We start from the raw sequence: 14,235 nt of genomic DNA, 5'->3' as shown, positions 1-14,235 counted from the left end.
CCTTTATTCTTTATGGAGTGCGCCGCACCCGGGAACATGAATACAAAACAACACGTTGTGCTTGTGGTACCTGCAGCAGCACCGTTTGAGAATAGCTAATAATATCTCCAATAAAAGTTCATACGATAACGTCAGGTGAGATTTTCACTCAAGACAAAAAGTTATCAAGAAGCCTGACTTGGATGAGTGAATTAGACACCTGCAGAATAAGCGTGCCCGTGCACAGAATTGGAAAATTGCAGTAATGCAGTCGTGGGTTGCTGTGTTACGACAGTGACGTGTGTTGCCGTAAAGCGTTTTTCCCGCCATGCGGAGAGTTGATGACGCGGCGCAGTTCACGTGGTTCCACCTTGAGCCCTCCTTCCATGTCCGTGCGTCCTTGGACATAACAGGAATGTCATGTAAGTAGTACCATTTTTATCATCTTCGTGTCATGTGTTTTACAACCGTGTTTGTTTGTGTAAAACATAAGAATAATATACAGGCTAATTGACTGCATTGTTTGCTAGCTAACCACACCTGGTTGGCACCAGTACATTCCTCTTAGTCTAATTTAATATTACCTGGAAGTTTCAGAATCCCTACCTTTTAATACAAAATACACAATTTGCTATGAATACTGGATTAAAGAGTGAACTATTTTTCCTCTAAATCTGCCTGGCGGGAAGATAATAGGGAAATCAAGATGTCTGGACATGTGTGCTAAGGTTAGCTCGATCAGCCATGTCTATTATGGTGGACATGTCCACACTGACATCTTTTTTTTCTTTCGTTTTTTGGTTAAAGTACTACAAGTTATGTGGGGTTAGTTTCAGGAATCATCCTGTCCAAACTAAAATGACTCCAAACTTGAGATGTCCGAGAATATCAGACTGCCGGTATTTTCGGACGAAAAAGGCTTTAAAATGTGATACCGGAAATGATCGGTATCGGTTTTAAAAAGTAAAATGTAGACTTTTTAAAACGCCGCTGTATGGAGTGGTGCATGGACGTAGGGAGAAGTACAGAGAGCCAATAAAACTTAAAGCAGGGATGTTCAAACTTTTTCGACAGAGGGCCGCACACAGAAAAATTTAAGCATGCGGGGGCCATTTTGATATTTTTCATTTTCAAACCACAACAAAATACATGGATTTTTTTTTTTTAATCCTTAGGGCTCCTGGGGAGCATAGAGGATCTCAGTCACTAAAATTAAATAGTACTTTATTGATGATAATATTGAAAATGTTAAAAATAAGTCAACTTATTATTTTTTATTTAATGCTTATCGTAAATCTAAACTTGAGATTGATATAAAGTCAAACAAATAAGGTTTTATGCCTTTTCGGTCAAAGAAAACTTTTTTTTTTATAGTAAAACTGAAATATGCAGTATTTAGACAGAGAGATAGTACTTTATTGAATCTTTCAGGAAAGTTCCTGTATTTAGCAATTAAACTCCTCAAAGATCAATAATGCAGGACACCATTGATTTTAATTATTTAATATTATTGATTAATCACAGTGAAAAGTTAAATGAAATCCTACTAAATATATTTGACATCCGAAAGGTTCTACACTCATAAAGTGATGCATTTTTATCATTTTTTTTACTTTTAACACCTAAATTTCAAGATCAACTTCCGATATATCTGACGATTTTAAGATTGAACTATTATTTTGTTTGTTTTATGCTCTTTTGTCAAAACTTTGATGTTTTTATATGCCAACCACACTTGTGCAATATTTTTTCCACATAAAACATTTTAAAGTGATAGTTTATAAGTAATAATTCATTTTAATAGATTTTTTTGTCATTTTTTTTGAGCAATGGAAAAAGAAAATAAAGACAAAAGGGGGGAAAAAACTGCCTGAATGGCAGCTTTGTCAACAATGCCACTTTTTCTCATTAGATTCCACCTAATTCCACTTTTTTTAAAATGTTTTAATTTTTTTTGTTGCAATATTATCAATTTTGCAATTTTTGCAGAATGTGTGGCTGGCCGGTAAATGTTTAGCTGCTGGCCGCAAATGGCCCCAGGGCCACACTTTGGACACCCCTGCCTTAAAGGCACTGCCTTTGCATGCCGGCCCAATCACATATTATCTACTCTTTTTCACACACACAAGTGAATGCAAGCATACTTGGTCAACAGCCATACAGGTCAAGCTGAGGGTGGCCGTATAGACGAGTTTAACACTGTTACAAATATGCGCCACACTGTGAACCCACACCAAACAAGGATGACAAACACATTCCGGGAAACATCTGTACCGTAACACAAGATAAACAGAACACATACCCAGAACCCATTGCAGCACTAACTCTTCCGAGACGCGACTATATACACCCCCTTCTACCCCCCACCTCAACCCTGCCCACTTGAACCTCCTCATACTTTCTCAGGGAAAGCATGTCCCAAATTCCAAGCTGCTGTTTTGAGTTATGTTAAAAAAAGTAATGCACTTTTTTCGACTTCAATAATAAATATGGCAGTGCCATGTTGGCATTTTTTTTCATGACTTGAGTTGATTGATTGCGGAAAACCTTGTTACATTGTTTAAAGCATCGAGCGGGGCATCACAACCAAATAGGCATAATAATGTGTTAATTCCATGACTGTATATATCGGTATCGGTTGATATCGGAATTGGTAATTAAGAGTTGGACAGTATCGGGATATCGGCAAAAAGGCCATTATGGGACATCTCTACTCCAAACAATGTAGTGTACAGAGACCATTGTTTATAGCTGTTAATTGGTTCTGGGCCTAACCCAGGTAAATTAATTCCTGCTAAATAGGAATTAATAATTGGAAGTCTAACATTTGCATAGCTGGAGCAATAAAAAGCCTGTTTAAAACGTTTAATACAAGTTTTAACATAAGCGCGCCATTGTCATTAAACACCCGCATTGTCTGTTTTACTCAGTGGCGGGCCGTGCGTTTCCCACCTAAGCCTTCGGTCAACTTCGACCATACTTGCCAACCCTCCCGATTTTCCCGGTAGACTTCCGAATTTCAATGCTCCTCCCGAAAATCTCCCGGGGCAACCATTCTCTCTAATTTCTCCCACCCAGACAACAATATCGGGGCAGTGCCTTAAAGGCGTTTACACACACAAAAGTGAATGCAATGTATACTTGATAAACAGCCATTCAGGTCACACTGGGGGTGGCTGTATAAACAACTTTAACACTGTTACAAATAAGCGCCACACTGTGAACCCACACCAAACAAGAATGACTAACACATTTCGGGAGAACAACCGCACCGTAACACAACAGAAACACAACCGAACAAATACCCAGAACCCCTTGCAGCACTAACTCTTCCAGGACGCTACAATATCTACAATATACACCCTCTTCTACCACCAAACCAAAGAGAATATGAATAATTTGAGATATTTAGGGAAAGTAAATTAAAAAAAATGTTTTATCTTTAATTATGATCATGATTTCTGCTTATGTTAGGCCAGCAGAGAAGGCCTTGCTGGGCCTGACGGCACACCACTGCTTTTACAATATTTAACCCATCCATTCATTTTTCTACCGCTTATCCCTCTCCAGGTCGTGAGGGTGCTGGAGCCTATCCCAGCTGCATGTGGGCAGAAGACGGTGTACACCCTGGACAAGTCTCCACTTCAACGCAGGGCCAACACCGATACACAGCCCCCAATATACTAATTGCTTGTATTTCGTCATGTGACTTCTTATAGTAAGTGAAAAAACTGGTGCTCAACCAAGCCAAGATGGCATGTTGTGCAGCCAGCAGAGTACGCAAAGGGGCCTAGATCTTCTTTCAAAAAGAAGATGCAAGCTAAAAAATATAACTATACAGTGGAATAGATCCCTATACTTTATCCAAAAACTATTTGTCGAGTGATCTCAAGGTTTATCTGTCTGTCGCGTTCCAAGACACGTCAAACGCCATTCTACACAACAAAACAGAGGGAAACATGTTGTTGCATTCGCCGTTGACGAGTACGCATGTTTTTCCCTGTTTTCATCAAAATATACCGATTAGGGCTCGGCGATATGGCTGAAAACTGAATAACGATAAAAGGTTTTTATATTAATCAATATCAATAATTGTTGATATTTTTATGACTTATTCAGGCCTGCCAATAAATACAATTTCCAATTTACCAAGGGTGCTATTTAGAGGTGGCAAAAGTATGCCGAAGCAAGAGGATATTTAAAAAAATTTTTTTAAATCATCTGCAACAAAAAACTTGAATATTGATGAAATGGATATAGTGCCCAGGCAGAGCCTTCTTAATGTTTTACTTGATTATATTTACAGAAGTATTTTATTCAAGACAGAAGTTTTGAAATTTCCCTTTATTGATAATTATTTATTTGCATGCAATGTGTAATGCTAAATTTTTGTTTACAGAAGTATTTTATTCAATACACAAGTATTGCTTGGCAGAAAGCTCTTAATTTATCATTTGTATTAAATGAAGTCTTTTAAAAAAAGTAGGGGGAAACAATCGTATATCCTTTTTTTTTGGTAAAACAATCTGAGATTTTATTTTCAGGCCATATCGCCCTAACCTGACTCCTGACTCTCGCCAGACCCTTGTAGTTTGCCGAGTTCAACACAAGGCTCTGGGCTCGAAGGCATTGCAAACTCCTTCCAGATAGCAAAAAATAATGAACCAATCAGAAGCGACTGTTTGATTCAAACAATGGCGGCACGCAGCCCTCGCTGCGTCGTGTGCGGACATTGATTCTGCTATTGCAACTGTTTTGTCGAATCTTATTGAATATTGCTTCTTTAAAAGATGAACAGATAACAGTTTTGAAGGCATTTATTGGTGGCAAGGATGTTTTGGCTCTTCTTTCAACCGGGTTTGGATTTCCCAGCGTCACTCTCATCAGCGTCATTGGTTATTTCGATATGAGTGGTTGAAGTAGTATGTCATTCAAGATAACGGACAGGTGGTTCATCCAATCACATACAATGATTTTTTTATACATGGCCCTGCATTCTGGTTAGGATCGCCTGGCTGGATTTCATAGATGTGATGTAGCGCCGAAGCGACTGTTTGATTCAAACAACAATGGCGGCACACAGCCCTCGCTGCTATTGCAACTGTTATGTCGAATCTATAAAATATTAATCCTTTAAGATATGAACAGAGAACTTTTCGCTCTGTCGTTTTCCAAAATGTCAGCTGTTCTGTTTTGGATTCGGAAGGCGGTGTACACCCTAGACAAGTCGCCAGCTCATCGCAGGGCCAACACAGATAGACAGACAACATTCACACTCACATTCACACACTAGGGCCAATTTAGTTTTGCCAATCAATCTATCCCCAGGTGCATGTCTTTGGAAGTGGGAGGAAGCCGGAGTACCCGGAGGGAACCCACGAACACTTATCACGCGTAAAATGAACAGGGCAAATATCTGTAACTTGTGGACGACAGACCAGACAGCAGATGATAAAGAATAATTATTACTCAAAGTACTTATAATTAATCAGAACAGTATGACAATTTGACTAATATCTGAATATGTGATTTTACTTGTGGATTTTTGCTGCTTGTGACTACTATTGGTCTGCTTGGCAGAGGTGGGAATCTGGGCACCTTACGATTCAGGAGCTACGATTCCATTAAAAATTGATTGATGCGTCTTTAATTTATGTACTGTATATTGATGCACTTTTACATTTTTTTTCGATTCACTAAATAAGCATTTATCACTTGCAACTTTAAAAAAACAAAACATCATTTGTAATTAAAAAAAAAGTTAGATTATTTCCCACGTGTTAAATTAATGAAAATCTGTGCCAAACTAAACCATAATTTCCCGATGGTAAAAAAGCTGGTTGGCTTTTTTGGTGAGGTGGCTCGCTGGAGTCAGCCAAATTTGAGAACGTTCTGCAATACTTTATTTACAATAAATAAATAGATTGATTATTGATGTGTACTAATTATTCTATAATTGTTCATGTCTGAATTGCGATGCATCTAAAAATCCGTTGTTTCCCCCCACATCTACTGCCTGGAATGAAATGAGTACAATAAAGTAATTTTCCAAGTGTTGCAATTGTGTGCCTTTTGAGGTTCAGGTTTCAAGGAACACTTAAAACATTGATAATAAATTCATAAAATCACAAGTCGCTTCAATGTTATTAGAAAACAATAGCATCGCAATTTTGCCGTAACTTTTTGAAAAAGTTGTCAAAAATTACAGGAATTTTAAACCACCAAAAAGCCTGCTAAATCCTAAAGGGACTGAAAATTAGTGAACATTTTACACTTACTGCAGTGCGTTTTTTCAGGGCTGCTGGATAGTATTGATGTATTGAGATTATTGATGTTACCATCTTTTTCAGAGAGGAGCTTGACAACGTAACAGCAGGCGTAAACCACGTTACTTAACTTTTACAGACTAAAGTTGGAGAAGATGTTCAGGACAAAAGGTGGCATTGCGGGACCCAAAAAGGGACCTTGTCGGGTTCACTATATAAGGTACGGTCCAAGATTTACACACTAACGGCCAAATACATACACAAATGTAAAACATATAACTTAACATTTTACCAACATTTGTTGATTACATTGGATTTGATTGATTGCATTATTTCAATTATAGTTTTGAAAAAGCATTATTTTGTTGCATCCTTTTTCTACTCTTTATCCTGTTTAGGCTTGCAGGGAGATGGAGCCTATCCCAGCTGACTTCAAGTGAAAGGCAGGGTCCACTCTGGACTGTTACCAGTCCTTCACAGGACACACAGACAGGGGTGGGTAGTAATGCACTATATTTACTCCGCTACATCTACTTGAGTAACTTTTGGGATAAATTGTACTTCTAAGAGTAGTTTTAATGCAACATACTTTTACTTTTACTTGAGTATATTTATAGAGAAGAAATGCTCCATTTATCTACATTCAGCTTGCTACTGATTTTTATCGATCTGTTAATGCATGCTTTATTTGGGTTTGTCAGACATACCTTCAAAGTAGAATCTTATCACATGCCTGTGTTTCACCAATCAAATGCAGTCACTGGTGACGTTTGACTCCAGTTAACCAATCAAACAGAGCCAGGGGGTCACATGATTAACTGCACGTTTGTTTTAAAAAATATATTTATAAACCTTTATTTATACATTTCAACATTTACAAAGAGTAGAAAATAATAATCAAAGTAAGTACAAAAACAGTATAAAAACCGTACAAAACAGCACCATGGGTTGTAATTTCAAAGTAACTAAAATAGAATGCAAAAAAAATATTAATATAAAATAAACAAAGTGCAAAGCCATAGGCTCACTCAATCTCAGTAAATAACTTACATTTGGAACACAGCATCATTGTTTTCACAGCTTTTTGGTTATAGGTAGTGTTTTAATGTAGAGTTCTAAATCTTTTTTAAAGGCACAAAAAACAAGTCGGGTATTGAGAAACTTACATTTACGAATATAAAGCTTAGCCAATAGTATCATGAGGTTGCAAAGGTAAAAATCTTTTTAAAACATTTTTTCAATACGCATGTAAAACCGAATATATATTATTTAATATATATTATTGTTTTAGTTGCTTAAGAGATATTCCTGGCTCTGAATTTGTTCATTGCTATTTTTATGTTTTTGTGCATAACTTGTTGCCGTCATCCATAAACGAACAGGTTACTCATCAGTTACTCAGTACTTGAGTAGTTATTTCACAACATACTTTTTACTTTTACTCAAGTAAATATTTGGGTGACTACTCCTTACTTTTACTTGAGTAATACATCACTAAAGTAACAGGTCTCTTACTTGAGTACAATTTCTGGCTACTCTACCCACCTCTGCACACAGACAAGTAAGCATCCACACCGAGGACCTTGTAGTCAGCTTGGACACGGTTCAGGTCACCATGACCATGCAAAGAATAAACCATTGAGAATACATTAATGTATTTTATTGCTTTTTATAGGAACATTGAAACTAGACCAGACGTCATCTGCTGCTTGATAAAGTACCTTGGGGAGCCAACTACTGAATGAAAGAACACTTACCAGGTAGATTTATACTCTTTTATTATAATGGCCCTTTTTTCATTTTATTGTACAAAATAGTACAGCAACATTTAATAAGAAACATTAGTCGTCATAGCTACCATAAATTCAGCCTGTATGTGAAGTGAATTATATTTATATAGCACTTTTTCTCTAGTGACTCAAAGCGCTTTACATAGTGAAACTTAATATCCAAGTTATATTTAAACCAGTGTGGGTGGCACTGGGAGCAGGTGGGTAAAGTGTCTTGCCCGAGGACACAACGGCAGTGACTAGGATGGCGGAAGCGGGGATCGAACCTGCAACCCTCAATTTGCTGGCACAGCCGCTCTACAAACTGAGCTATACCGCCCTAGCTAGGCCACCTCCACCAATGTTAGGTCTAGCTTGTGCAAGCACAGATCAGTGCATGATGAGCAGATTATTTTGGGGTTACATCATCTATGGGTCCATTCCTCCTCCCCAATGTTTATCACAGTGGACCTTTTTTAAAGTACATTTTTTCAACAATCTAACCAAATGGAGATGCACAGCCATAAAGTAAATAACTTTGCATCTATTCTGATCTCTTCAGGAAATTAAAATAAATGTGTTAATTATATTCATGTATTTACAGGATGTCATCACTGAATCGCTCCAAGAAGAATATTCTGCATTCAGTGGCAGGACATCAGCCATTAGCCTTCACTCTGCTACTTGGAGACATCAAAATAGAGTTAGTATTTTCTTATTCTTGTGTCAAGATGGCATTGGTGCCTTTCTGACATCACATGTGAGACTGTGTGCTGGCTGTGGTTAGAGAAGACCATCAAGTGTCCATCTCCTTGTTTGAGTGGACACAGCAGGAAGACGTTCTCCACGCTGAGCTTCATTAAGCTGCACATGCACTTAACCTTACATTTACTCCATTCATGAATGTGTTAGTTTTTTTTCTCAACTACTTTGGAGGTCGGATAAATTGAAATATCAACATCATACGGCGGAAGAAAGACTCCATATTTATATGATGGAGTGATATTTACTTCCACGGCTGCTGCTTAATTCGACGTCCATGCTCAAGGTTGGATGTACTTTTGAACTTAGAACAAAAACAAGGGTGATGTCAAATTAGAGCTGCGAGATTTACCGGTATTTTAGAAAGCCATATGTATTTCAGACAGTATCGCTATACCTTTTTTTTATAATATTTTCATGCTATGTTACAGCGTGAAATTAATAACTAATACGCTGAAACACAACTAACATTAACACGCTAACAATTACCAAGTGTCACATAATCAATTACACTATTTTTCGGATCATAAAATGCTCCGGAGTATACGTTTGATCGGCCGATAATGCATAATAAGGACGGAAAAAAACATATACATAGCACTGGAGTATAAGTCGCATTTTTGGGGTAAATTTATTTGATAAAATCCAACACAAAGAATAGACATTTGGAAGGCAATTTAAAATAAATAAAGAAAAGTGAACAACGGGCTGAATAATTTTATGTTGTATGACGCATAAATAACAAACTGAGAACATGCCTGGTCTGTTAACGTAACATATTATGGTAAGTGTCATTCAAATAACTTTCACATAGAGAACATGCTTTTAAGATTACCAAACAATCCGTCACTCCTAATCGATAAATCCGATGAAATCTTCTTCCTCGATGTCGTTTCTAAACAACTCTGCCAACTCCAAAGGTATGCGCCGCTTCCTCTTGTCGTTTTCTGCTGCATATTTCACTAGGTCCAGCTTGCAATCTGCAGTACATGATTTCCTTTTCGGTGCCATTTTTGTTCAGCTCTTCTCAGTTTTTATAATGAAATGATCCATTTTAATAGCTACGGCAGTAGCATATAGCAGTTAGCAATCCATGACCAATAATACACTTCTGCCATGACCCTACCCCGCCAAATTCTTATTGGTCGATGTGTGTGTGTGACGATTGCTGACATTTTCTTCGTTTCTTCCGCGAATGAGATAATATTATTTAATATTTTACGGTAATGTGTTGATTTCACATAAATCGCTCCGGATTATATGTCGCACCCCCGGCCAAACTATGAAAAAAACTGTGACTTATAGTCCAAAAAAATACGGTACTTGGTAGGGCATGGTGCATGAGAAGAGCAGAGGTATTGCATGAAACAGCATGAACAGAGCATTAAAAAAATCAACGACGACACCAGAACGACCAACTGAAAAACCAGGCTTAAATAATGACATGATTGAGACAGGTGCGTGAGTCCAAAACGTGAGACAGGTAAAACTAATGAGTTGACATGGAAACAAAACAAGAGGGTGAAAAAACAGGAACCATTGGCGTTTTAAACGAACAAAACATAACTAAACAAAACATGATCACAAGACATGACAACAAGACATACAAACACCAAACAAAATATATAACACAGAAAAATGTATGAAACAAAAAACATTTCTACATCAAATTTCTACGTCAAATCTTCTAACATATTACCATCCACAAGCAAATGTTTTCCATTTCAGTCAGTCATACAAAGTTGAAGATGTTATATTTTGATGTTTTCGTAGATCATTTTGATGATGTTTAGGGACTGTTTGACCCTACTCCACCTTAGACTCGCCATCAAATAGTCCCTCTTCATCAGCAAAATGATCTGCAAACAACACATCCAAATCAAACATATCCCCTTCATATTGAGCACAAAAACCACACAGAATGGCTTTGTGGTCACTGAAATAAGTTGACACCACTTCACAGTCACTTCACATTGTTTTCACATAAACATAGTCAATTAATGTCCCATTTTCTGTAGTCTCTTGTTACATGCTGATAAAATCCATTTTGGCCCATTAATTTACAAATTGATGTATGTTTGAGAAGGTCTTCATTAAAATCTCCCATTATAAGATTTTTTACCGATTGGATTTACCCATTCAAGTAACTTAACCAGATTTGATTTAAAAAGTGAATTTGGATAAAATGGCGGACGATAAATTACTGCCATCAAAATGTTCTCTCTGGTAAACAGGCACACCAAAGACTCCAGATTTAAATTGGGCACCTGCAGAATCTCACAGTCCGAATTATCTACAACAAAGAAACCCACTCCGCCATGTTCTAGATCTTTTATCTCAGATAATTTGACATCATTGCTGCTGTAACACAAGGCTCGAGGACGCCTGTGGAAAGTGTATCCCTCCATTTGGACTCAGTCTGTTGAGGATTGTGCACTGAGCCACTTCTCTGTGACAGCAATACAGTTAGGCTGTAAATGCTGCGTGCAAGACACCAAATGAGCGGCGTGGTAACTTAAATTTCAAACGTTCATTAAACACAAAAATAATTGTGAGTTTCTAATAAAGGCTGTGGCTGTTCAATTAGAAATGGGGGCATGCTATCCAATGCCTCCTTGACGATGTCCTTGCAGTAAATGGCATTTTCCTAAAAATCTCTGATCACAAGTCCGGACATATCCCTGAGGGGCGACATACGCCTGCCCAGCTGCAGAAACCCTGCCTAAACACACAACAGCCTCCTCTAGAGTTAGACCTTGCACTTTGTGAACAGTGCAGGCCCACGCGAGTTTAAGAGGAAACTGACGAGGCAAACCGCCACGTTTTTTTCGCCGAATCCTCCACAGGATCAATGGCAGTAGAATGCATGCATTCTACAGCAGCATGGGAACGCTGCTTCCTCCTTTGTGAGCCTATTTTTGAATCGTCAAATTTCTTATAGACTGCGAGGGGTGAGTCTTTATTTGCTCCAAATTGAACATAAGTCACCGTTCCATGTGCGCCATTGACCAGACCGTCTGCTACGTCAACATTTTTGCAAAGCATTACACGTGCTTTCGGAGCTTAACACAAACTCTTGGCCAAACACGTGTATGGTGTTTTGCCGTGATGCCAGACTATGCGCTTTAATTCGCCCGACTTCCTACTGTTAATAAAATCCTGGGCCTTGATTGTAACAATCTAGACAGGTTGCGAATAACCGCTCCAGATTATGCGCGCTGGTTTGCATATTCGTGGGATAAATATGCAAAGCTGCGCACTCATCCCCCGTCTCCCGGGACTTGAGGATATCTACGTCGCTTTTCAATAATTGGGTTTGCTTTGACCGAACTCTAAGTCTATTTAGCAGTTCAGAAAATACACTATCTTTTTGCCTCACAATTTTTTTTAGTGCTACTTTTGTAAAATGACACTAGAGGTCCACATTCACCTGACTGGTGTAAAGTGGCCTACCTTTGACGGGTGGCAACTGATAAAAGTCATCGACAGCTACAACACTAAAGTAGCCAAATGGAAAAAAGTCCCCCGTCTGTTTAATTTGCCTTAACCGGCCATGCACATAAGCTAAAAGATGATCTACCATACTGATTTCGTCAATGGTTAGAATTTGTAGGTGACCAAATTGAGCCCTCAAGGAGTTTATCTTATCTTCACCCAGAGGGATATACGGTAAACTTAACCTGCATGCCAATATTGAAGGTGTGGTGAATTGTGGCTGCATGTAAATTGTATGCAGCTAAGCCTTTGGGAGCCGTTAAGAGTACGCAGGTTTCACCCGGTTGGTACAGACGCGACAATAGTCTCCCTGCCTCGTACTGGAAAGCTCTATCCAGTGGTTCTTAACCTTGTTGATGGTACCGAACCCCACCAGTTTCATTTGCACATTCACCGAACACTGCTTTAGTGAAAAATAAAATGTTTTTTTTATTTTCAAATTCAAGACAGTTATATGTTGTTGTTTTTTAAATCTTGCACAACATGAACCATGCATGAACATCACCTTGTTCAAAGAACAAAACCAACACAGTGCATGAACTCACAACAAATTACACACTTGCAAATTAGGTGTAAAATTAGAGGGACCATTGTTTGGGGGGTATCCACAATATTTAGACTTCCTTTTTATTGGCATTCAAATGTTAACTTTACAGTAGAGATACGCCGATAGGAAGATGTTTTTATTTACACGATTGATTGATTAAATGAAACTTTTATTAGTAGATTGCACTGTACAGTACATATTCCGTACAATTGACCACTAAATGGTAACACCCGAATAAGTTTTTCAACTTGTTTAATTAAGTCGGGGTCCACGTTAATCAATTCATGAGTCTGGTGTGTCTTAACCTTTGCGGAGGAGGCTCTGCCGAACCCCTGAGGCAGACTCACCGAACCCCTAGGGTTCGATCGAACCCAGGTTAAGAATCACTGCTCTAATCAAATGGCTTTTTCCAGTACCTGCACCACCAGTTACGAGCGCATGGAAAGGTTCTGGGTTTTTTCCCATCACCTTTTCTAGGCACCATTTCCTAATCCTATCAAAAATGCTCCTCTGCGTCTCATTCAGGGAATGGACCAGAGCTAAACCCTCCCTTCTAGACAAAATGTTGGTGTTTCTCTCAAATTGAGCTACTTGTTTACCACCAACAAACAAACTGGGGACATTTTCCTCCAATTCAACTATCTGCTCTTCCCTAATTTCCCCCTGCTGCTGTCGCCGCCTCTCCTCTAAACATTTCATGTGTTCGATTTGCTGTTCACGACAAACGTCCCCCCACGCAACGTCCTCGACATTATCGAACCGGTCCGCCATCTCCTGCGCTTGCTCTAACCGAGGACAGTCCACTTCAAACTTTGCCCTGTTTTTATCCACGACGTCTTGCACTAATCTTATCAAAAATGCTCCTCTGCGTCTCATTCAGAGAATGGACCAAAGCTAAACCCTCCCTTCTAGACAAAATGTTGGTGTTTCTCTCAAATTGAGCTACTTGTTTACCACCAACAAACAAATCCGGGACATTTTCCTCCAATTCAACTAGCTGCTCTTCCCTAATTTCCCCCTGCTGCTGTCGCCGCCTCTCCTCTAAACATTCCATGTGTTCGATTTGCTGTTCATGACAAAGGTCCCCCCACGCATCGCCATCGACATTATCGAACCGGTCCGCCATCTCCTGCGCTTGCTCTAATCGAGGACAGTCCACTTCAAACTTTGCCCTGTTTTTATCGACGACGTCTTGCAATGTCCGCGCGGTCTCGCCAGCCGACCTCACATTACCTTCCTCATAGAACTGTTTGTAGAACTCAAAGCCTTCCGGCTTGAGGTTTAAATCAGTTTTATGAGGAAGGAACAACTGCAGCAAACTCTGAAAGTGGACTTCCTCCATCCATCCATCCATCCATCCATCTTCTTCCGCTTATCCGTGGTCGGGTCGCGGGGGCAACAGCCTAAGCAGGGAAAC

General features: G+C 38.9%; 1 long non-coding RNA gene across 2 annotated transcripts; it reads left to right on the top strand.

Moving 5' to 3' along the window:
* Positions 1–268: 268 nt before the first annotated feature.
* Positions 269–12,638, top strand: LOC133542117 (uncharacterized). 2 transcript variants are annotated; one of them, XR_009804060.1, is made up of 6 exons: positions 269–401; positions 3,550–3,697; positions 6,385–6,465; positions 6,644–6,740; positions 7,921–8,005; positions 8,619–12,638. It is a non-coding gene; the product is annotated as an uncharacterized LOC133542117 (long non-coding RNA). The 2 variants fall into 2 exon arrangements; XR_009804061.1 differs by having other exon boundaries at positions 6,330–6,465.
* Positions 12,639–14,235: the final 1,597 nt, after the last annotated feature.

Source organism: Nerophis ophidion, linkage group LG24 (assembly GCF_033978795.1).
Source record: "Nerophis ophidion isolate RoL-2023_Sa linkage group LG24, RoL_Noph_v1.0, whole genome shotgun sequence".
NCBI lineage: Eukaryota > Metazoa > Chordata > Actinopteri > Syngnathiformes > Syngnathidae > Nerophis > Nerophis ophidion.
The sequence above is the reverse complement of the archived record's forward strand: the minus strand, read 5'-3'. Positions and strand labels throughout refer to the sequence as shown.